The 25,342-nt window shown below is 31.4% G+C and overlaps 1 protein-coding gene across 13 annotated transcripts in view; it reads left to right on the forward strand.

The window, feature by feature from the left end:
• Positions 1–25,342, forward strand: part of LOC142333639 (uncharacterized) — a 61,841-nt gene that overhangs the window by 11,902 nt on the left and 24,597 nt on the right. For 5 of the 13 annotated variants that reach the window (XM_075380991.1, XM_075380987.1, XM_075380992.1 and 2 more), the window contains 3 exons: positions 4,153–4,284; positions 7,932–8,135; positions 12,841–12,980. The gene's annotated coding sequence lies outside the window, so the exon portion shown is untranslated. The other 8 variants (XM_075380994.1, XM_075380995.1, XM_075380993.1 and 5 more) reach the window with 8 other exon arrangements.

Here is a 25,342-nt window from a genome sequence, read left to right on the forward strand (position 1 = left end):
ACTTTTCTAACGTACGGAACCCTTTGCCTCTGAACAGTAAAATGCGACCGGTTGGAAAACATAACGGTTTCTTTCTTCTTTGGCCCGCAAAAGCCTTCTTTATTGCGCATCGATGGAGTTAAAAGCTGCATTTTAGCTGGCCGCAAGAAGTTGGCATCTAACAATTGTCGCGTGTAAATCTGTTTCGTTGGCTGTAAGTCTTGTTTTAAGTCCACAAGCAGATCGTTTTGGATGAAGTTTACTTTTCTGAGTAATAACCGATCGTGTGATGGAGTAGTTTTTCTTTTACAGCCTCGTATGCTTTTCCTTTGAAATGAAAAGGAAACGGAAATAGTATTCGCTTTCTGTAGTCCAACACCGTAAACGCTATATTTTTCATTGTGTTGTACTAGTACGCTTAGAAAGAGAAATAATTTTTGAATACTTTTGTTAGACTTATGTGCATTATTATATATTCCAGACACGCAGAACAAAAAATACAAAAATAGGATTCTGTAATAAGAAATTAAATAAATATTTGCTATTTATAAAATGAGAATCGCAAAATAATAGAAGAAAAATAATCTCGTATTACACAGCCGACTTAAAGAACGGGTGCGGTCAAGCAGTGTAGCCTTAATGTAGAAATAAACAAAAAAAAAAAATCCTGTGTTACGATTAATTTGCATATTACTGTAAGGTTATCCCTTTTTAACATTTTAATCTACTTGTTAAATCAAAATAGTAACTGAATAATTGTGTAAGAAGTATCGCGTAATGCGATATATGTTCTTATGTTGTAATGTAATGAGAGTAATTTATTCGAGTAATAGAATTTTGATTTAACGCTGAAACATTGTTAATTACACCTTTGACAGTTAATTTTGATCCTTGAAATCTTTTTTTAAATAAATTTGGATCGGTAATTTTGCTTATATAGTGATGTAAATGTTCTGTGTATTCATCGTCGCTTAAAATAAGCATAATTTTTTCATCGGGTTAAATCTTTTATTAATATTCATATTCCTCTATAAACATATGCGTTATAATAAATAATAATGAAAAATTAGATTACGTATATGTAATAACTTTATTAAAAATAAATACCAGACAAATAAACAGAAAAATGAAATATGTTTATAAATAATTTAACGGTCTGCTGTGTCAAAGTAAAAAATGTTATTCCACGATTTATTGAGAGATTGTTTAATTTAATTGCCGAAAAAACCAAAACAAAACTGATGTGGACGCTACATGACTTCCTTGTACGCCTATTAAATTACATATACACCATTTTTTTTTTTTTTTTAAATGAAAAGTACGTAAAATTTTATTTCGTTAATAACTTTTGATATTTTTTCATATTTCTTTTATTGTTATTGAATTATTATTATTTATCGTACAAATTTTTTTACAATCTGAGGTTAATAATTATTAATAAATCGATATATTTAAATTAAAAAAAAAGAAAGTAAATAAAATCGGATTCAAATCGATGTGCCTTCCCCTTGTAAGATCCAAATTTTCATCGATTAAAATTTCATTTGGCTATAACTCTGGAATTAATGAAAATAAGTACCGCTGATGATATATCGTTGAAAAGCTTTCGATGAGGAGAGCTTATTACTGAAGTTAAGAAAAAGGCTTTTTCGGTTCAGTCGATTGCAATCAAAAGGGGAAGTGCACTACTGGATTTTACAACAGTCCTAAATCCAAAATATCAACATCCTACGGCTAATTGTTTTTGATGTCAAAATGGATTCGGGGATGGTCAAAATGAATATTACCAATGAAGTCTGAAAACCAAAATATTTTGTGATCGCAATACTTCTTTTTTCGTACAAGGAAGTAATTACAAGTTGTTTGACATTACTAACGGACATGACAAGATTTGCTGAAGTAGTTACGGTTATATGCCGATGCCAACATTCACAAATACAATCGAACTTCTCGATAATGAAGTGTCAAGGGAGAGTTGGAAAATTTCCTTATAAAGAAACAAAGTACTTCTAACATTACATATCTAAGTATCAGGTATCCGCTAACCACATAGTATATTAAACTTGTAAAATTTGATTTTTTCATTGAAAAGCGCAGTATCATAATAATAAATGTCTTAAATTTGCATATTTAAAAAAATGACATAACTTTTCTATTTTAATTATTCATATTATTTAGTTTTATTTATTGTTATTATCATTAAAAAAATCATATATTGTAGTTTACATTTTATAAAAAAATTTTTTGTTTTCAATAAAAGATGCTAATTTGTTTATTTAAAAAAACATTTCTTCCAGCCACTTTCTTGCTATTGTATTCCAGCGCTTATTAATGAATTTTGTAAACCGTTGTGCTTAACCAGGGCATCGCATCTTCTTCTCCTCCTTCTCCATCTTCATTGTCGGTAGCACAGAACTGCAGGACATCACTTACAATTTCACTGTCGGTGAGATATTCAGCAACCACAACTGCATCGTCAATAGCAATGTATTCCTGTAATGTTATATCATCGGCCAAACAAGTTTTATTCCGACTTTCGCTTAACATGTGTTGAATTTCTTTTGTTTGAACATATCGGTAAAATCAGCCTTACTAAAACATCGCACGATTGTTTTGGAAGTATGTCATTAACTCGTGCTTTTGGTACTTCTGCATACAGTCTTTCATTGTAATTGTATTTTTTCCTTTGTAAGAGTTATTATCGATTGCACTGAGCACTTTCATCAACACTTATTTTCGATAGTGCAACTTCAAGTTCTTTAATACCCTGATTCATCGGTTGGAGTTTGAAGGTAATATTCAGTGATAGTGACACAACTTTAACCGAATTCATTTTTCCTAAAATCTATCACGGGTGACTAGGACATTTGTTGATGAAAAGTAACACCTTTCTCTTTTGTTTTGTCATTTTGTGATCAAATTTCTGCAGTAATTTACAATAAATATCGCTTGCCATCCACGCTTCTATATTAAAATCTTGAAAACAGTGTGGTTTTTTATTTTTTTCCGATTAACAAAGTTGTATGTTTTTCTGTGCCAGTCATATTAGCACATAACACGAGAGTCACCCTTTCGTTACTGTTTTTTTCTCCAAAACATTTATCATTTTTTAAAGCAAGAGTCTTTATTGGCAGACACTTAAAAAGTAATCCTATTTCATCTGCATTAAAGACATTATTTTTATCATACTGATGTATAAGACTAAAACGTAGTTTTTCCAAGGTGAACAGTCGATTTCATGAACATCAGCACTTTTGCCGCTGATGACTGTCTTAGAAATTTCGGATCTGTTTTTAAATTTCTCCAACCGACCCGTGCTTGCGAAAAAATCTTCATAACCCGTAGTATTTGCAAACTATAGTGCTTTTTCTTTTATTGTAACGCCTGATACGGAAATATTTTTCTCACGAACCACTGCAAAACATTTTAAAACGACTTTGTTGACACTAGAATATACACATTGCCGTAAATGTTTTCGCTTCTTTAAATCAACAAAACCTTCTTCAGACTGCTTTTTAATTGTTTCATAATTTGAAAAATTATCGATAATGAATCGGCTGCTATTCCCTCCCTAACATAAGGAAAGATAAATTTTTACGCTTTGACATTCTGTTATACTGATGGTATAAACAACCAAAGACACTAAATTATGTACAATACTACAATATACAAACTAAAAAACAAAAAATCTAAAGACAGCCTGTCTGTTAAGAAATTCACAAACTGTAACACGCTGAAATTAAACACGCACTACAGTAAATTCTAATTGCAGCAGTAAATAAACATGGGCTGCCTTATAATAAGTCACATAGCTGCTGTCATTAAGGATGCATCATACTGTATCATTTATTGCAATTTCATTGTAATAAAAGCTGGCTATGTAAAATTAATTTACACAAAATAAAAATTAAAAAAAAAATCATATAGAAATCATTTGTTTGTTGTACGGAAGTAAATATACACAGAAAATTCTCTTAAAGTCAAGGTTTCTGTAAAAATTTTGTACTATAGAGAAATTCATAAAAAAGAAGTTCCTTATACAGAAGTTCGACTGTACTTTTAAAAAATTGTGTAATGAGGGTATTACATTATCATCCAGCACACCTGCTAAAGGGTTAAAATTGAGAATGAAAACTTACTTTATTATTACAGTGTGAAATTTTTCTGTTGCAGGGATTAGATCTTTAATAAATTACATGTGTTGTTACCTTTAAAAGAAGAGAATGATTCGTTAAGTTTAGATTCAAGTGAGAACTGTGAAGGTTTGATGCTTATAAAAAAGGAAGAACAAGATCGAATTAAACTGTAAGAAAAGATGTTTATTTGTTATATTTAAAAATATATAATGTGCTCATTTGTTTTTAGTTTAACTTACTGGAGTTATAATTTGAATTGTTTGCTTAATTTATACCGAGATTACAACTGTTTTTATCTAAACATTTTCAGGTAACGATTTTAATCTTACATTCCTATTTGTATTCTTTATCTAGTTCATTCCTAACATTGTCTTAGATATAAATTTTTTCTATAGAATATTTGATAAGGTGTCATTTACCATGTTTTATTATCCTAGGACTTAATTGATAGGACCCTTTTGCTGACTGGTATTACTCTCAATTTTTTCCAATGTTTTCCTATATATCATTCCTACACCTCTTTCCTTGCATTCTCATCCCTTAAAAATAATTTTATAGTCTCTTGACAGAAATTCTCCTTCTCCTTCCCACCATATTTCACTCAGGGCTAACAGATCTATACTTCTCCATCTCTACCTTTACACTTTCCACTTTCCCTTTCCTACTCATTGCCCTTATATTCTATTTCCTATTTTTAATTCTCTTATTCTCTTTTTTCTACCATTCCTCTTTTCTGTAACACTATATATTTCTCCTGGGATAGTACCTAACCGGAGATTCGGTTGTGGGAATATTACTCCAAACAATTTCTTCTTAGGAACTCCCATACTTAGAGCATAATCTAATGGGACTAGGGATCCCACAAAGGTCTTTAATGTGGTGGTTTCTCCTTGCCTTTGCATCCTGTGCCGTTGAACTTTTGGTTACATCCTCCTTTAGGAATGGTTTCCCATTCCACGGGCACGAGGGTGCCTTGTCTTCTACCTACCATAGCGGCTGTTGGCATTTGTAGAAGGGGATCTCCTTATCGTAGGAGATGCTTGGTCCCAACCTTTATTAGCCGCTTACACATTTTTGTCCCAAGTAAATCAAGCAATCAAGTTTTTAAATGTATCAGTTATCCCCTTTTTTAACAGGATTCTTCAACGAAAGATTTGTTTTTGTTTCTTTTTTGTGCTTACTGCAGAATGAAGTTCATCTTGTTATAAGTGTTTTTTTTTATTTGGTATGAATATAATATATATTTTGGTACTTATGTATTAATGCCACCGCAGCTACAGCTTATAATCTAACCAAACTTAACCCGCTCGCTTCGCTCGCTAACCTTGACTAATCAACAGTAATGTTTTGATTATTTAAGTTATTTTTATTACTTAAATAATCAAACATTTTCATGTTTATATCTTTAAATATGTTTCACTATGATGTAAGAATTTTTTTCGATTTTCATTGTGTTCATCTGTTATTTGTATCACTACGTAAATTTTTATTCTATGTAGATTGCTCTTTATTGGCTCATTAGCGCAACTTCTGCTGCGGTGGTGTTAATACGTAAGTACCTATATTTTTTATTTTAGGATCTTGCTGATGAGACAATTGACGATTCAGTTTTAGAGAATATTAAGGATAATATTCAGAATGCAAAATATATGACGCTCACAAGTATAAAAATAACCTTTAACATAATTGCCTACATAAAATGTTTAATGAAATTGACAGCGCTAGTAGTGATGGATTTAATAATGATAAAACATTAGTATAATAATAATGATGTAAATGATAGATTAGTGGAGTGTAATAAACAAAATATTAATGACGCTAAGAAGTATATGAGTAATCATTGTGAAAAAACATAGAAGTCAAAATATAATCTGAGGTATAACAATAATATTCATATAGGAAAAAAACATTACCGTTATACTGTATATCAAAAGTCATTTTATCAGAGAGGTGATTTAAACAGACTTTTTTCTACTCATGTCGGTGAAAAAAGATTTAAATGTAACACTTCTGAAAAATCTTTTAATAATAATGGTAATTTGAAGAAAAACCTTGTAATTCATGCAGGAAAGAAAATATTTACATGAAATGTTTGTTTAAAGTCTTTTAGTAGTAATAGTAATTTGAGGAAACATCTTACAATTCATAACAGAGAGAAAAAGTACTTGTGTAATATTTGCCTGAAATCTTTTAATCAGAGTGGAGTATTAAAGATACATCTCTCCACTCATAACAATGAAAAAAACTTTTCATGTAATATTTGCCTGAAACCCTTTAATTGCTGTGATACTTTGAAGAGACACCTAGCTATTCATACCGGTGAGAAAAAATACTAATGTAATTTTTGTCAAATGTCTTTTATTGAGAATTATCAATCGCAAAGAAATCTTTCTGTTCATACTGGTCAGAAAAGTTTATGTGTGATTTTTCTCATAAGTCTTTTAATAGAAAAGATCGATCTCTAAAACATATTAATTTTCATAAAGAAGAAACAAATTGTCATACGATTTTTATATATATATATATAACTCATCCAAGATAAAGATATGATATACAATCTAAAATTAGTTTATATTTTTTATTTCAAATAAATTTTTTAATGATATTAATGCTTTATTTACATATAAGTAATTTATTTCGTTACTCTCAGTTAATACACACAAATTCTTTTGAAAAAGTGGCTGTAGGCCAAGGAATAAATAACCTGCTTGTTGGCTCTACTTAACCCAGTTTTTCCATTGCTGGAAGTTCTCTTTTGATAAGGTTGTCAATTGTGCTGTCAAATTCTAGTTTTGTCTCCTCAGCCCTCAAGCAGGGACACTTTCATAGGGTTCTTTTACCTTCGGGAAGAATCACGAATCATATCTGGAAAGTAAGGAGCCCAGAACCTGTTGATACTGACCCTCGACTCCAGGACAGTGATACTTTCAAAAATAACTTGTGAGGAAAAATTAATGTTTTTTTATCATTTTTCCATTTCTTTACAAGTTCCATCTTTAAAATATAAACTTTATTTAGCGACATGTAATATGAAAAACATTAGAGCTGAGTCTATAATTGTATATAATTACTGTATAATTGCCCTATATCTGATAATTTTAAAATGAAGTAATTGTTTTTCACAAATTTTTAATTTTCCTGTATCCAGAACATTTGCTGCATTCTTCTGCTTGTGAGAAATTTTACTATATTTTCTTATCATAATACGGTTATCCTTGACAAGATTCTTGTATCACTTTCAATCAAGCTTCAGCTAGTAGCATTCCTCATGCGGTTAACCTGTTAACTATACTTGTTAACTGAAATAATATTTAATTAGTTATTAAATAGTTTTTCTTTATTTTTTTAGATAAAATGAAAAATTTTTAATTCTGATGAATTAAATTACATAATAAAATAGATGATTTTGAATGACTGAAAAATGATAAAAAATGAAAGTTTCTCAGAGTAAATAACTTTCTTGTAAAAAAATTTTTTTTCATACTATCAATCCCTCATGTTACAACTAAATTTCTCATCTGTGTAGCTGTAGATTATTGTAGGCAGCTATTTAAGCATGGTAAATCGTTATCTTTATTTTTATATTTATCTTTAATATCTTTTTATGGGGTTTGAGTATTTGTTTATTTTGAATGGAAAATTATAACTTTTTATGGTATACCTTTTAAAAATTTATTGCTAATTAATCATTAAGATGTAAAGAAAACTATTGAGTTAAGAGCTCAAAACTCATAGAAGAATATTAGTGTGTTTAGCCTATGATTGATTCTATTTTTTAGATTTAAATGAATAAGAATTTGAATCTTATTTTTACAGAAAATGAATGCATCTAACAAATGAGTGATGCATTGATGAAGTTCCATTAAATATATCGATTGAAGTTAATTGAAAGAAGCGTACGTGAAAAAAAGGTTTGATTATTTTTAGAATCAATGAAGAGCCAGAATTTAATTGCGCAAGTAAAAGATAATATAGTTTTATAATGTAATATAATTTTTTTAACATCAACAGACACACAGGGTATTTATTCTCTATCCTCATTCTTTTCATATCTATTCTCTGATTATTTTGTTATTTGTTGATCATTATTATTATTTAGTACAGTAGTGTGCAAATTAATCAAAATACAGATGTTATTTAATAAAAAATAACTTATTTAGAAAAAACTCATATCTATACAATTTGTGAATATCTTGTAATAAAAAGGCGTAATAATTAGGATCACTTTTCTCCAAAATAACTTTTAGCAAAATTCAGATTGAGCCTCCATGAGGTGTGCCTGGATATATCTAGAAAAAATAGAAATTGTTCTGGTGAACTGAATCTAAACAATATTGACAGCTTCATTTATCATGAAATCACACATCACTAGATCACATCTAGAGTTGTAACTGAGGCCTAGTCCCACCACAGGTAACGCTGTGACAGTCAATCGTGAAAGGTCTTTTAAGGAAAACTCCACCGGCTGAACCAAGCCACACCAGAGTTCAGAGAAGGCAGCATTTGGATACAATGGGCTGCCACTTAGAAGATAACATGCGATCAAACCTCAGCAACCTAAAATTGCAGAAGAATTAGCCCCAATAAAAATCCTGTAAAAAACATAAACATCAATGGTGGAACAGCGAATGTGACAAAACAGTGGAGAAAACACATTAAGCGCAGCTATTTCATCAATCCCAAAAATCAGAAACATTCTTCCAAAATATAGTAAAACAAAGAAAAGAAACTTTACTTCACTTGAACCTTAAGGAGAATAAAAAGACAACACCATAAAGACACACTGAAGTCAATAGAAGAAGAATTCAATAAAACACTCAAGAGATTACTACAAAACCTTAAAAAATCAGCTCCAAAAATACAAACCTCCAACCCTACTAATAAAGAATGGAAATGGTTAACCGGCTCATAACAATAAAGACGACATGGAAATCCTAGCTAAATATTTTAACAAACTCCTGAATTGCAAATTACAGACAGAACTCCTAAACTTCAACACTAGCACCACCAGAAAACAGCCCTCCCGCAATAAAAGAAGTCTATCAAGCACTGGGTGAAATGAAGAATTACAAAGCAGCAGGAGAAGATCAAACTTTTGTAGAGATCTGGAAAAATGCAGGAAGATCAGCAAAAATTGCCCTTCATCAACAGCTTGTCAACTTATGGATCAAAGAAGAACTATCAGAACACTGGACGACAGCCCTCATCCATCTGCTACACAAAAAAGGGGACAAATTAGACCCTAACAATTACAATGGAATCTCACTCCTAGTAAACACAACGTACAAAATTCTTTCAAAAATCATCCTCAACAGGATTAGTTCATAACTCGAGAAAGAACTAGAAGGATACCAGAGAGGTTTCAGACCCTGGAGGAACTATCCAGATCGGATCATGAGTATCAAGCTAATAATGGATTACAACAGGGCAAGAAACAGAAATATGGTGATAATGTTAGAAGATTTCAAGAAAGTTCATGACTGCATCCATAGAGAGTCCCTACTAAAATTCTGACACCTCAGGCTTCATACCAAATTAATAAACATGGTAGAACTGACCCTCACAAACACTAAGTCTAAGGTAAAATTCAGAGGTGAGCTCTAGGAACCATTTGAGATCAAAACAGGAGGACTGCACAAGGTGACGGGTTCTCATTGGTGTTATTCATCTGCACTTTAGAAATGGTAATAAGAGAATGGCCCAAAAAATACCCCCAAAATTAAAAATTAACCAAAAAATCAAAACAAATTGTCTTTGTTTCGTCGATGATTTGGCACTGCTAGCTAATGAAATCAATGAAGCTAAATTAGAGATATTAGAACTTAAAAACATTGTAAATAAAATTGTCCGCAAAATATCATTCAAAAAAGAAAGAAATTATGCCCCAAATACCAACATGATTAAAACAAATAACATAAACAGTAATAAAATCACAATAGTAACCCAATTTAAATAAGAAAAATAATAACAGTAATATAATAATAATAAATAAGAGGAATAATAAAAACAACCTAAACGAAAAAATCTCAACCCAAATAAGAATAAACAAACTAGCTAAAGCTCAAAAATTAACCCGGTACACTTACAATAAAAAATACCTATCGATAAATGCAAAAATAAAACACTCCAACATAGCTATAAAGCCAGAAGACATTTATGCAGCAAAAATGAGGAGAAAATTGGAAGAACCTGCATCAGTCGATAAAAAGTACCAGAAAGACGGGCAGTGGTGGATTGTGCCTGACAAAGTTGTGCACAAGGAGTTAGAACCCAACACTGATACATGCGCAATAGGAGATTAGGATTCTTTGGACATATCATGAGGTTGCAAGGTTCAACACTTATGAAACAGGTAGTACAGTACAATCTTGACTTGAAAAACATCAAGACAGGATGCAGATGGATCAGAGAAATAAGAGAGGATCTGAAGGAAATCAAAAACACTTGCTTCACACTCACTGCATGAACATTTTCAACACTAGATAGAGCACAAAGATCAGAAAATATGAAAAAGTACTGGGAGGACTGCAAGGCCCAAATAGTCCCATTGCATAATGGACAGCAACTTGGATAACAGACTGACTAAAGTGATCATATGCAGTCATAAAAATTAATATGTTCTCTTTTATTCTTATTTACTTTGTGTACATGATTTGGTATCGATTCAACAAGGATACTACACATTTTGTGATTTCTTCTTCATGAACTATGCTGATATTATTGCTTTAATGAGGTCAGTTTTTATGGTCAATCTATTTTTAAGTCATTTTTTGACTATCATCCAAAAATTTTCAATTTGTTTAAGTGTAGGGAGTTGCCTGGCCATGGGAAGAATGAAATTTTTCCGTTTTTTTAACAGTTGGCATGGCATCAAATCTTATTGGAATACTCTGTTACCTTTTAGGAATTTGTTTTGAAGTTGTATCACAACCCTTTCCATCAGAATCTTGATATATTCATCATTTTCATCATGCCATCTTCTGGAAGTAATCAGCAAGGTCCCTCAAATATGAAACAATCCCTAAATATTTTTATTTGATTGTTGGGTATGAGCCAGATCTTTTTTCATTTGATCCTTTTCTAACATACAGAACCCTTCATACTTGAACGTAAAAATGCGACTCGGAAAACGTAACATTTTTTCTAGTCTCCTTTGGTCCAGTTGGCATGTGCTTTGGCCCACAAGATCCATTTTTATTGCATATTAATGGTGTTAAAAACTGTGTTTTAGCTGGCCAATGAGCATTCCTTCCGGCTGCAAGAAGTTGGCATCTAACAATTGTCACATGTAAATCTGCTTCACTGGCTGTTAAGTCTTGTTTTAAGTCCACAACAGATAATTTTGGATGAAGTTTACTTTTCTCACTAATAACCAAACCTGTGATGGAGTAGTTTTTCTTTTACAGCCTTTCTATGCCTTTCTTTGAGATGGAAAGGAACCGGTTTCTTTAAATTATTTTAAAACAGTATTCACTTTCTCTAGTCCAACACCGTAGAAGCTATTTGTTGTGTTACACTGGCATGCTTAGAAAGAAAAATAATTTTTGAATACTTTTGTTGCAGTTATATCATTATTATAATATTCAAGACACACAGAACAGAATACACGAAAATATGATTTTGTAATAAAAAAATTAAATTAACCCACAAAACACTATTTATAAAATGAAAATTGCTTAATAACTGAAGAAAAAATAATCTCACGTTACACAGACAACTTAAAGAATGGGTGTGGTGTAGCCAAACAGCAATGTAGCCACAATTTAGAAATAAACAATAATTCCCTGTGATCATATATATATATATATATATATATAGATTATATATATATATAGATCATATATATAGATCTATATATATATATAGATCATATATATAGATCATATATATATATATATATATATATATATATATATATATATAGATTATATGGTTTTACAAGTATATAAAGTATCCACAATCAGATGGAAATGTCCAAATTTGACAACCAATCTAGAGCACTCGGAGTCACTTGATGTAGAGTTTCCAGATCACTGTCAAATGCTTGAAGTGGGCACTCCGTAACAATATGTTGTATTGCCTGCTCTTCTTCAGTCAGCAGGTAGGGTTTGTGTATGTTACTGTAAGTTTATCGCTATTCTAAATTTTCATTTATTACTTAAATCAAAATAAAAACTAAATAATTCTTTATGTAATGTTGTTGCAGTGATATATTGTCTTAAGATGTAGTGTAATGATTAATTTATTTCAATAATAGGATTTTGATTTAATGCTGAAACATTGTTAATTACACCTTTGGCAGTTAATTTTTATTTTCATTTTCATTTTTTTAATCTTTTTTCAGTAATTGTGGATCAATAATTTTGCTTTATGTTATGATGTAAATGTTCTGTGAATTCATCGTCATTTAAAACAATCATATTTTTTTCATCAGATTGTGTCTTTTTTGTTAATATTCATTCTATTCTATAAACATATTCAGTGTAATAAATGATTATTTTATATGTAATAAGAGATTATTTTAATTGCCGACAAAACAAAACAAAAAAGTTGTTTGACATTACTAATGGACATGACAAGATTTGCTGAAATGGTTTAAGACTGGAGGCGGTGGTTATGTGCTAACATTCAAAAATATTTTATCATCCAGCACACCTACTCAGGGATTAAAAATGAGAACATACTTATTTTAATATTACAGTAATGTGAAACTTTTCTGTTGCAGGAAATAGAGGGTAATAAATTACAAGCAGTGTTAACATATAAAAGATGAAACTGATCCTTTAAATTTAGATACAAATGATAAATGTGAAGGTTTGATGGTTATAAAAAAGAGAACAAGGTCGAATTAAACAGGAAGAGTGGGTAAAGATGTTTGTTTGTTACATTTAAAAATATATAACATATTTATTTGTTTTTAATTTAATTTATTGGTATTATAATTTGAATTGTTTGGTTAATTCATATTCTGATTACACCTGTTTTTATCTAAACATTTTCGTTTGACTGGTTTGATGCAGCTTTCCAAGATTTCTTATCTAGTACCAGTCGTTTCATTTTGATATACCTCCCTACCACCCTATCCTAAATTCCAAACAATTTGTTTTACGTATTCCAAATGTTGCCTGTCTGCACAATTTCTCCCATCTACCTGTCCTTCCAATATCAAAGCAACTATTTCAGGATGCCTTAAGATGTGGCCTATATGTCTGTCTCTTCTTTAGCTATATTTTTCCAAATGCTTCTTTCTTCATCAATTTGCCGCAACAACTCTTCATTTATCACTTTATCCACCCAGCTGATTTTTAACATTCTCCTGCAGCACCGCATTTCAAAAGCTTCTAATTTTTTCTTTTCAGGTACTCCGATCGTCCAAGTTTCACTTCTATGTAAAGCTACCCTCCAAACATATACTTTCAAAAACGCTTTCCTGATGTTTAAATCAATTTTTGATGTAAGCAAATTATATTTCTGACTGAAAGCTCATTTCACCTGTGCTATTCAGCATTTTATATCCCTCCTGCTTTGTCCATTTTTGGTAGTTCTACTTCCAAATAATAAAATTTTCTACCTTCATAGTCTTTTCACGTCCTATTTTTATATTCAGTGTCCTTCTACTTTATTTCTGCTATATTTCATTACTTTCATTTTGTTCTTGTTTATTTTCATGCGGTAATTCTTATGTAAGGCTTCATCCATGCCATTCATTGTTTCTTCTAAATATTTTCTTATCGTGGCTAGACTTACTATATCATCAGCAAATCATAGAACCTTTGTCTTTTCACCTTGCATCCTTACTTCAGATCTAAACTGTTTTTTAACATCATTAACTGCTAGTTCTATGTAAAGACTAAAAAGTAACGGGGATAGGAAACATCCTTGTCTGATCCTGTTTTTATTATTGCTTCTTTCTTATGCTCTATGATTATTATTATTACTGTTGCAGTTTAGTTTCTGTAAATGTTAGCAATTGTTCATCTGTATACTTGAACCCTACATTTTTTTAAATGTCTAACATTTATTCCAGTCTACATTATTAAATGCCTTTTCTAAGTCTATAAATGACATTTATGTTGGTTTGTTTTTCTTTAATCTTCCTTCTACTATTAATTTAAGTGATAAAATTGTTTCCCTTGTCTCTACACTTTCCAGAAACTAAATTGGTCTTCTTCTAATACTTCTTCCACTCTTCTCTCAATTCTGTACAGAATTCTTCTTAAGATTTTTGACCCATGAGTAGTTAAGATAATTATTTGCTCCTGCTTTCTTTGGGAACATGACAATAACACTCTTTTTGAAGTCTGATAGAACTTCTTTTTCGTAAATATTACACACCAGTTTGTACAATCATTTATAACACTTCTTCATCTGCACTGTGCAGTAATTCTGCAAATATCCCTTCTATCCCAGGAGCCTTTCTGCTATTCAGATCCTTTAATGCTGTTTTAAATTCATATCTCAGTATTGTATCTCCCTTTTCATCCTCTTCGTCCTCTACAACACTATTTTCTAATTCATTTCCTCCGTATAACTAGTTAATATATTCCACCCACCTATCAACCTTTTATTTTGTATTATAGATCAGTGTACTATCTTTAATTAACACATTTTTAGGTTTTAACTTGTGTACCACAAAATTCTCCTTAACTTTGCTGTATTCTCCGTCTATTTTACCAACAATCATTTCTCTTTCCACTTCTGAACGCTTTTCTTTAATCCACTTTTGCTAATTTACACTTTCTGTTTATATTTTTTCTTAATTGTCGATAGTTCCTTTACCTTCATCACTAGCATTCTTATACTTTCTACATTCATCCATCAGCTGCAGTATATCCTGTGATATCCAAGGTTTTTTTTACCGATTCTCTTTGTTGTGCCTAAGTTTGCTTCTGCTGATTTTAAGAATTTCCTTTTTAAAATTCTCCCATTGTTGCTCTACATTTTCTACTTTATCTTTTTTACTCAGATCTCTTTCCTACTTAAAAATCTTTTGTCCTCCTTAAAAATCTTCTTTACCACCTCTTCCTTGAGCTTCTCTAAATTCTACAGATTCATGTGGTACTTTTTCTTCAGGTTTTTAAATCCCAATCTACATTTCATTTTCACTAAATTATGGTGACTATCAATGTCTGCTCCAGGGTAAGCTTTACAGTTGACGAGTTGATTTCTAAATCTTTGTTTAACCATGATATAATCTATCTAATACCTTGCAGTATCTCCTGGCTTTTTCCATGCGTGTATTCTTCTACTGTAATTTTTAAACCGGGTGTTGGCAGTTACTAAATTATACTTCATGGAAAACTCAATAAGTCAGTCCCCTCTTTCATTTCTTTTTCCCAAACTTTATTCACCCATAATATTTCCTTCCTTGCCTTTTCCGATGCTTGATTCCAATCTCCAACTATTATTAAATTTTCATCCCCTTTTATGTATTTATTTGCATCATTAATTTCTTTGTATACACACTCTACCTCATTATCATTATGGGCACTTGTAGGCCAACAATCTAATTATTGTTGGCTTATATTTTGATTTTATCCTGATTGCATTGATTCTATCGCTAAGCTTTTGAAATATTCTACTTTCTTCCTTATCTACTTGTTCATTATGAAACCTTCTCCTGTATGCCCTTTATTTGATGCTGAGTTAATTATTCTAAAATCACCTGACCAAAAGTCAATTTCCTCTTCCCATCGAAACTCGCACACCCGCAAAGGCTTCTGAATTAGTTTGGTCCCACTAGGTGGCGCTGGGGTTGAGATATTTTGAAAAACTATATTTATGATCTGATTTGGCTCATATTTAGAATATACATTAGTTACAGGAAAAGAAAATTTTTTGCAAAACTATACCCTCTAGCTGGTGCTAATGTTGAGATATTTACAAAACAAACAAATATACAAACAGGCATTTTTCTATATATATAAAAGGCAATGTTCATATGTGTGTCTGCTATAGACCAAGAAATTACTGGACTGATTTACATGCGGGGAAAAAGGGTACATTTGAAAAGTGAAACAGAGGAAAATAGGTGAAAAGGGGAAAGGGAAAAAGAAGAATAGGGGAAAACAGAAATAGGGAAAAAGTGAGGTTAAATTTTGTGGAATTCTGTAATGTTCATTTTTTAAATGTTTTATCAAACTTTCAATTGTGTTCATTTAATCTATAATTACATATATATAGTATATATATATATATATATATACATACTCAAACCTAGCAATAGCAAAGCATTGCTGGGTCTGCTAGTAAATTATTATTCTCTTATCATTATAATTGAGTTTTTTATGCAAAATCTGAGGTATAATGTGGCAGTTGGTACCAACCCAGAGTTGATAAGAAGTAGGTTAATTAGTGTTAGTAAACGTTTGTAAATTTTGATTATTTTGTAAATACAATCATAGCAACATGACAGCGCCACCTATAATGATAGTAGGTACCTGATGTCTGGCATAAATCAGCATGTTACATGTCTCCACATCATGACACTTTGTTCTTATCAAAAGTAAATCTTAAATTTGTTTTTATTATATATTGTATTAAGTTATAATTATTTTTATTATATCTTAGGTAGATTACGTGTGATGTATAAAAAAGCATAAAGGTTTATTCAAACAAAACACTGTTCTCATAATTGACCGTGTAGTACCTGTGCTGTGACAGTGATAATTTAGTCAACTGTTTACGTACTTCAAATTGCAGTGAAGTATTAAACCAGATTGCTCCAAGATGGGCCACTCAAAACAAATTTGCTGAAACCGTACCTTGGGCAACAGCGAGATGCGAATGAATGGCAAGCGGACATTTAATTAATGTTTATGTTGTATCAGAAGAGTCGTTGAAAAAGGTTTTTAGAATACAAACGCGAAAATTCAGAATTTATAAACATCGAATTCAATCAAAACCAGAAATTGTAGACAATATAGTTTATCCCTGTATGACTTATCCGTGTATTTTCCATTTCCTAAATCATAGATTACAGGATGTCACTGCACTGCTTCAATTAATCGTTTATCATTTATATTTATTAATAGTGTTTTGAATGTAGTGAAGAAATAAAATAAGTAATAAATGTAGACAATAATAATGAAAGCTTAAAAAATTTTAAATCATTTAGAAAAATATAAACAATCTGAAAGTAATAACGGTGCTAGAACACAGTATTACAGTGGTGAAAACTGAAAAATGTCTTCGGATAATTTTATTTTCACTGCCTGCAACGTTCGGTGTACTGAGTATAGCACTGTCGCAGACCGGTTTAAACATGTCTATTACAAAAACAAGAAAGCTATATCTTTTGTCACAGGTGGAATTTCACTGCACTGTGAAAATGAATCGCTGTGTATCTGAATACACATTAAATTGATTTCCAGTATTTTTTTTCTTTTAATTCAAGTTTTTTCTCAAATTCAGTTCTTAACCTGATCTCAAACATTCGAATAATGAAATATTATCCAAGTCATCTTATTCTTCATCTAACATTTTAATTCCTAACTTATATCTAACTATTTATTAAGTACACTAATAAATAAGAAACATTTTAACAGAAACATAAAAAAAATTAACAATGGAAATTATGAACATAAAAGAGAAACATATTTAGGCGATATTTTTATTTACTTTAATTTTTTTGAAACTATCTTATTTACTCTTGTTAAGTAAAGTAATCGGCTAGTGTTGTATTTTGTAAACTATATTACTCACAGCAAGGTTTCTTTAACTAAACAAGCATTAATATGTATTAAATAAAATAGTATTTAACATTAAATCCCTGGAAAACGAATAAATAAGATATTATGTTTATTGAATACAATGAAAGCTATGCTAGCTAAATGGTTGTTGAAAAACCATCCGTAAAAAAATAAAATAACACTTTGTATTTTGATTGTTAGTCATTAATAGATTCAGAAGAATTAGTAAGTATAAATGTAAAACAAAAATGTAAAATTAATAAAAAATATTAACACAAAAGAAAGGTATAACAAGGGGGAAAAAAATCAAATTATTTATTAGTGATTTTCTAATTTATTTTATTTTTATTTGTTTAGAGCGGTGAAGAACACGATATAACCCGTATGCAATACTTATCGTGGCCAGATCACAATGAACCTGATAATATGAGTGTATTTTTAGTATTCACTGAAGCAGTTCATCGTTAGAGATTTGTTATGGTAGAACCGGCTGTAGTGCATCGTTCAGCTGGTATCAGCCGTACTGGTGTACTTATATTAGCCAAAACTGCTTTGTGTTTAATCGAAGCAAATCAATCCGTTGGATATTGTTTGTCAAATGAGAGATCAACGAGCCACGGTGGTAGAAATTGCTGTATCTTTTTTCCTCTTAAAAAAAAATTTAAATCATTTAGCGGTCCTTTCTTGCTATTCTGTATTAATGATGAGTAAATCATTAAAATAGGCTTTTCTGTGTACCGTTTATATAATGGGCTGTTAAAAAGTATCACATACTCTCTAAAAACTTGCAGTCATTCTTGTGAAATAAAAAAGGCACAAAACTGGATTTAATTGGTTACAAGAGCCTTCTTTTACTTTTCAACAGTTACCATTCGCAGTTATATATTTCTCCCAACATTGAATCGGTCATTGAATTGTAGTGATCTTTTCTTAATCCACATTCTCTGTATCTTATATTTATTTAAGTGAAATAAATGCTCTTTAAGAATTCCTCCTAAAATTCAAAAAGAAGTAGAAATCACAGGTACCAAATCAAATGGGTATAAAGAGTTTGGATTGGATTTCAATTTCTCAAGAACCATCACGGCACTCGCCGCAAAAGACTTTTATAGTAACTAGTTGTTTGAAATGTATCGTAATTGTTTTTTTTGATTTGCCAAGATGGCGATGCATTGTTGCGAGTCGATTTGACAGTCGCTTTAAATCAGTCCTTCCATTTTCTTTTGAGTTTCTCATTATTCACAGAAACTGAATTTACACTGCGATGTTCATTCTCAATATTTGTTTTACCGGCTCCCAATAATATATAAATTTTTGTTCCCGTCTATTCAACAGTAGTTTGATGAGTAGTTACATCACCAAAAACAGATGGTGATTAATGTTGTCAGGATTCAGTTTTTCGGCCGTTAAAAAATTAAGTCGGTCGACACAGCAGACATACTCGACAAAATGACCGTGGGGCTACTGACAAAGAATGAATGAACAGATTGCAATGAGACTTGGGATGTTCATAGTAGGAGAATCTAGCTGGAATAGACATACCGTTGCTTTGCTGGATCGTCCTATTTTCCTATTTATGCAACTATGTATTATTTATCAGCTCTTCCTAGATATACTGCCTCAGTAGTACTTCACTTATAAGTTAATTGTTTCAAGCGATTTTTAAAAACTGAAAATACAAGATCTTTTTTATTGGGTTTAATTATTTTAACCTGCAGAACTACTATCTGTAGGGCAAATCATTAGAATATAAGCAAAAGTGTAATACAAGAGAACAGTTAGTTATTAGAATTTTCAATCCTATACAACTAATACAAAACAACCCTGTTCAAATTTGGAAATATACCAAAAACATTGTTCATTAGGTACAGTGCTGTATGCACTCTGGTGGAGGACTTGTTGTAAGTCGGTTTTATTGTGTGTGTTTGTTATTTTTCTAAAATATTAAATTCTTTGTTTTATAGAATTGATAATTTTATTTTGTTAATACATTGTTAAAATCTGCTACATTTTGATATTTTTTGTTTTTAATAAACTTTGAAATTTGTACGTATGTATTTAGTTTTTGTGGACTTTAATCGTATCATTTTACTCTACAGGCTTTTTTTAAACCTTTATTTGTTTATTACCCGTTTAAAAAATGTATTATTACCCATTTTACAAAGCTATTTTACACCAAACATAAAATATTGTGTTTTTTGACCCTAATTTTTTGTTTCTTTACCCCGTGTTTACTATATTTACCCCGTAACTACTAAAAATACAGTTCTGGGACCTTTGTGTCAGATTTATAAATTTACACCGTAATTTGGGTACCGAGAATTATAGTTTGGAATTTTACTGAAGGCACAGAAATCAGTACAAAATCTTTGGCCAGCTGATATTTGCTAAAAAAGTAGTTCTGAACGTATGTTTAAATAAACTTTGTTCTTATCTTCATCAGCAGAACATTTACAGAGAGTTTGTTCATTCTTCGTAAATCATGCTGTATAAGATTTTAGTTAAACCTAAGATGTTTAAATCTCTTAGATTTACTCTCTTTATAGGTAAATGAAATACTAAGAGAATCAGTATCTGAAAGAAGTCTAAACATCAATGTCAAAAATTAAAAAAATAAGAAATCCTAAAATTCCCGTACTAGAAGTAGAAAAATTTTTTATTGAAATGGATTTTCTGTTAGAACTCATATATTTCTATCAATTCGTATTTCTTTGTGAGCTCATTTTTTTTGTGGAGTAATATGTATCGTAAAGTGTGGTTGAAGGAGATCTCTAAGTCACAGTACTTGAAACGCAATTATCTAAATTAAAACAATAAGACAACTTATTTGACATTCAGTATTTAAGAACCCGATTTTTAACGGGATATATTCCGTTGCAGGTATTATTAGCCAAAGAAAAAACTGTGTATCTCATTTTAAGTTTACGATAGACTGCATAACTGTGTTTTTGTGATGTGTAGCGATACAGAATCCGATTGTTCAGTTAAAATACTTTAATTTTACTTATAAATAATTCTTGTTCATAGAGTCATCTTGCAGTCAAATATGCTACAGTATAGCTTTGCGATTCAAAGTGCTTAATTCTTGACTATTCTCTAGAAAACAATCGGTTCATTAAAACATGAGTTTACTCTCTATAATTTTAATCACGAAGTTTTTTTTTTTGTCTTTCAGAGTCGGTACAGATTTGTTTGTAGCTGCATACATCGTGCTTATTCAGAAGGTCTTGTTAAACCATTACCAGAATTTTCAAACGGATCTTTCCGTTAAATATTTATAAAAAATTTCTTTTATAACGTTTTACAAAATAATAGTATGCATTATGAATTTTATGTGTAACGTAACAATTCATTTGTAGAAATCGTTTAGATTAAATATGTATAAATAGAGAGTATTGTAGTCATTCATTAGAAATAAATTTTTCATTTTACGATCTATGTATTATTTTGTTTTAACTTTTAATGTTAAGTAAAAAAAAAAAAAGGGGTAATTTACTCATACTGTCAACTATAAGCTGTGCTTTCATATGTATTTTTATTATTTTACAACTACCAATTTTTTATAATACATATGATATATAAAGTCCGTGATGTGATGTAATCAGAACAATTATAGTTTTCTTGTGCTTCGCTTACTCTTTTTTTTATAAATTTGCATATTTAACATCTAATTATAATATACATCTTAAACTTCTTTTTTTTTTAATTAAAAAAAACACCTTTGAGATCATGAATTTTCAGTGTTACATCCGGTTATATTTACACGAGTGTAATAAATGTTTTCATCGATTGTACATCGTTTGAGTAATAAATTTTTTAATCATAGAAATGGTATATTGTTATATTCCTTAACTGTGCTTCTCTTGAGGTAATCTTATATTTAATATATCGTTAGAAAGAATTAAATTTTTATTTGTTTCTCCCAGAAGAAAAGTCTGCTGATGTTAGAGTAGGAGATCTAGAATCATAACACTTATTATTAGACGTTTATAAAACAAATTCACGGTGTTGACTACCGTAATACCATTATTTTGTAACTAAAAATATTTTTGATAAATTGATACTTTTTAATATATCTAAGTAACATCTAAACTTGCTTATTTATGTTTTTTTTTTGTTTTATTACAAAAAAGGAAATGAGCGTTTGCTTCTAAAGACTTGTTATGGTTAACTATGCCACTTTTATGGTTAAAAATCAAATACGGATAACATTGTGAAGCAACAAAACTAAGCATGTCTCTTTTTTTGTTTTGGATTGCACTGTTTTTCGAGAATATCTTAGTGAAGCATTTATAGTCTCATCTATAGGCAAGAAGTTAAGTGACAAAACTACTTTCATGTCCTAGAAGACATCGCACATGATTTTTCATGTTGAAACGGTAGCTTTGAACTTTCTTTTATTTTAAAGATGTTGTGTTTCACGATTCCATTGACTACTGTTTTGATTCTGCGGCAATGCGAGTAACGTAAATCTTAACACCGGTCGCTATTTGACTCAAAATATTGTCAACTTTATTTTCATATCGGGTAAGAAAAGATCAAGTAGAGTCTTCGATCGCTTGATTTTTTAACCTCTTGTCGATATTTTTGGCACCCGATGAGAGCAGAGTTTGTTGTAACCTTTTTTCCCTTCCTACACCCCTGTGCGTGATCAACAGCAAAGTATTGCACTATGCAGGGGTGTGTCCTTTAACTCAAACGGCCCTCCCCACCTACCGGCATGGCATTTAAGGCTGCCGGTTGGTTCTTCTGTTGTTATTTGATTTACCTTCTGCAGTAAGAACAGCCATCGCAGACTGCTCCACCGGTGTAGATCTAAATGTAACCCTCAAAAATTTGCTACTTTGCAGGAAGATGCAAGGGATCCAGTGTCCCCACACCCCACACCCCACACGTCTTCACCACCCAAGCGATCCCGGACGGATGGCAACTTCATGAGAGAAATACTACATGTTGTCCTACTGGACAACATGTAGTCCACGGTACTCTCTGGAGTAAGCCAGACTAATCCAAGCTCCTGTCTCACACCGTCCCATCTATAACATTTATAGATGGTACGCTCGGGTGTATTCGGTAACTCGCAATACCTGCAGGCAGAGGTAGCACGCTTTCCAAATCGACACAGGTACCCTTCGAACTCCCCGTGCCCTGTTAGCAGCTGGGAGAGGTAGAACCCCACCTCCCCGAAGCTACGCTTCACCCGGGAATCAATATTATATATAATATGCAGAATCCATTCACCAGTAGGTGAGGCGTTCCAAGTATCTTGCCAGTCTCTCGACAGTATATGCCTGGCTTCAGCGTTAGGCATTCCGTTATATACCCCGAAGAGCATTTGGATCCTCAACAAAGAGGACCCCTTAAGTTGAAAGAGCTTTTTTAAACGTAAAACCGGAGGAACACGAAACAACTTCAATCGCACTATGAGACGCTGTGCGGTATGCTGCAACAATACTAATGGCTGCTCGCCTTCGGATTGATGACAGCCTATTAACATTCTTTTTATAATCAAATGCCTTAATCCAAGCAGGTACAGCGTAAAAAATAATGGACAAAGCCACTTGCAAAATAAGAAGCCTCTTAAACACCCTCAGTCCTCGTTGATTTTCCATAAGCCGACCCGACTTAACCGCAGAAGTCTCGGCACGTTCAGCAATCCTAACCCGTAATCTAGTTCTTGCGTTCTGATTTTACGCAAAACTTTCAGTGAAATTTCAGAAAACTCATTACATAAAGAAATCATAAACCGTTGATTTTCTTTCATTTTTTTTATAAACTTACATAAACAAATCGTTATTCACAACAGAAGGGCGCCCAGTACTTTGCTTGTGATGCACATTACTGCATCTCTCATTGAAGTGCTGCAATCGCTTCCTAACCGTTGCATCGTTGGCAGCTTTTTTCGCCATAAATGCCACCGATTTGCCAATTAATATCAGCCGGTTTGATATTTCTCAGTTTAAAAACGGGTAACTGCCCTAATTTCAAAATCGGCGGTGAAATTCATGATTTACTTGAACGTTTTAAATCGGCCGTAAACAAATGTTTCTGTACAAAAATAGCGTGTTTATCAAAAGCCAACGAATGAGCGAATCCGGTACACATACTCAGGGCTGCAATCGCAGCGCTGTGCCGGTGGTAGAAGGAAATCGTACTTATTATCTGGATGCGCCTTACAGTTGCCGTAAATTGTAAATTAACCGATCGACAATTCAAAATTCAGTAAGAGTAGTTTACGCTTAATAAAAATATTTATTTCTCTTACCGATACAAAATAGAAGTTTGACGGATCGCACAAAAGGTTAAACACGATCTTCTATATTATCTTATATATTAAATTCAATTTCCCCGAGTAAATATTATTATTATCAATAATTTAAACTATTATATAGATTATAATAATAATAATATGTTTTTTTATATATGTAATTAAAAAGTTACGCAACATATCTTAGAGTATGAATGTTGCGATACATGACTTTTGATCATCTATAAGTCACTAAGTTGTGTTTCTTTTCGTATATACATTATTATTATTATTAGTTTGTCGTTATTTTATTGTTAAGTAATACCTAATAATAAAGAGTAATGTACTCGGTAGTTTTATTAATGCGATAATAATTTGTAATTTTATATTTTAATAATAATTAAAGCAAAAATCTAGTAGCGATAAAAACGTCTACAGAAGTTATGCGGCAGGAGGGGGATATCCGACGATGACTTTAACCGTGACCTAGAGTTCCCCTTTGGAGGTCGTCCCAAGGTCGTTGAGGCTTTCAAGTGGAATTACGTTTTACGATAGAAAGAGCGAAAAATGTCGCATCGATATACTTGAATTTAACCGTGACGTTTTACGATTACGTTTTATTTTTTCCGGCTTCTTGAAGTTCACGGTTTAGAAGTTAATCGTATACGGTATCAGATCAACGCGATTTGTTGTTTAAAGACGGTACCGGATCTCGATCCTCTTTTCACAACAGAAACCGGCGACTGAAAATATCTGCGAAAAGAATCCAGGACCTGTACAACGCTATACGGTTAGCAGTATGACCTTCAAAAAGGTTCCAAGGTCGTATGTGCGGCCGCATATTCCGACGTAAACTTTTTCGCTCTTTTCATCGGCGGGGGCAAAAATAGGTCCTTCCTCTTAAAAGATCGTGTTAACTTTGAAATAACGGTAAAATCCAAGGTCGCCGTGATATATCTCTCTTCAATCTGAGTAATTTTTGTTTAGGACATTTTTTTGTATCGCGCGCAGTTTATGAGAAAATCGCCGGGGGGGATTAAAATGAAACATTTTGTATTAATGGAAAATTTTTGCCTTTGTTGTCGTATTTGCAGGTTTTATTGTATATATTTATTATTCTTTATATTAAAAGAAAATTTACTGGCTTTTTTTTTTAATAATTAGAAGCAATTAAATATTGTTGTATTTTTATTTTACCTGAAGTTGTACAAAACGTTCAAGTATTTAAACACTAGTTTTCATTAGTCTAAAGAATAGAAAAAAATGAAAGCGATTTAAATTTTTAGTCG

The sequence above is a fragment of the Lycorma delicatula genome, chromosome 13 (genome assembly GCF_047948215.1).
Source record: "Lycorma delicatula isolate Av1 chromosome 13, ASM4794821v1, whole genome shotgun sequence".
Taxonomy (NCBI): Eukaryota; Metazoa; Arthropoda; class Insecta; order Hemiptera; family Fulgoridae; genus Lycorma; species Lycorma delicatula.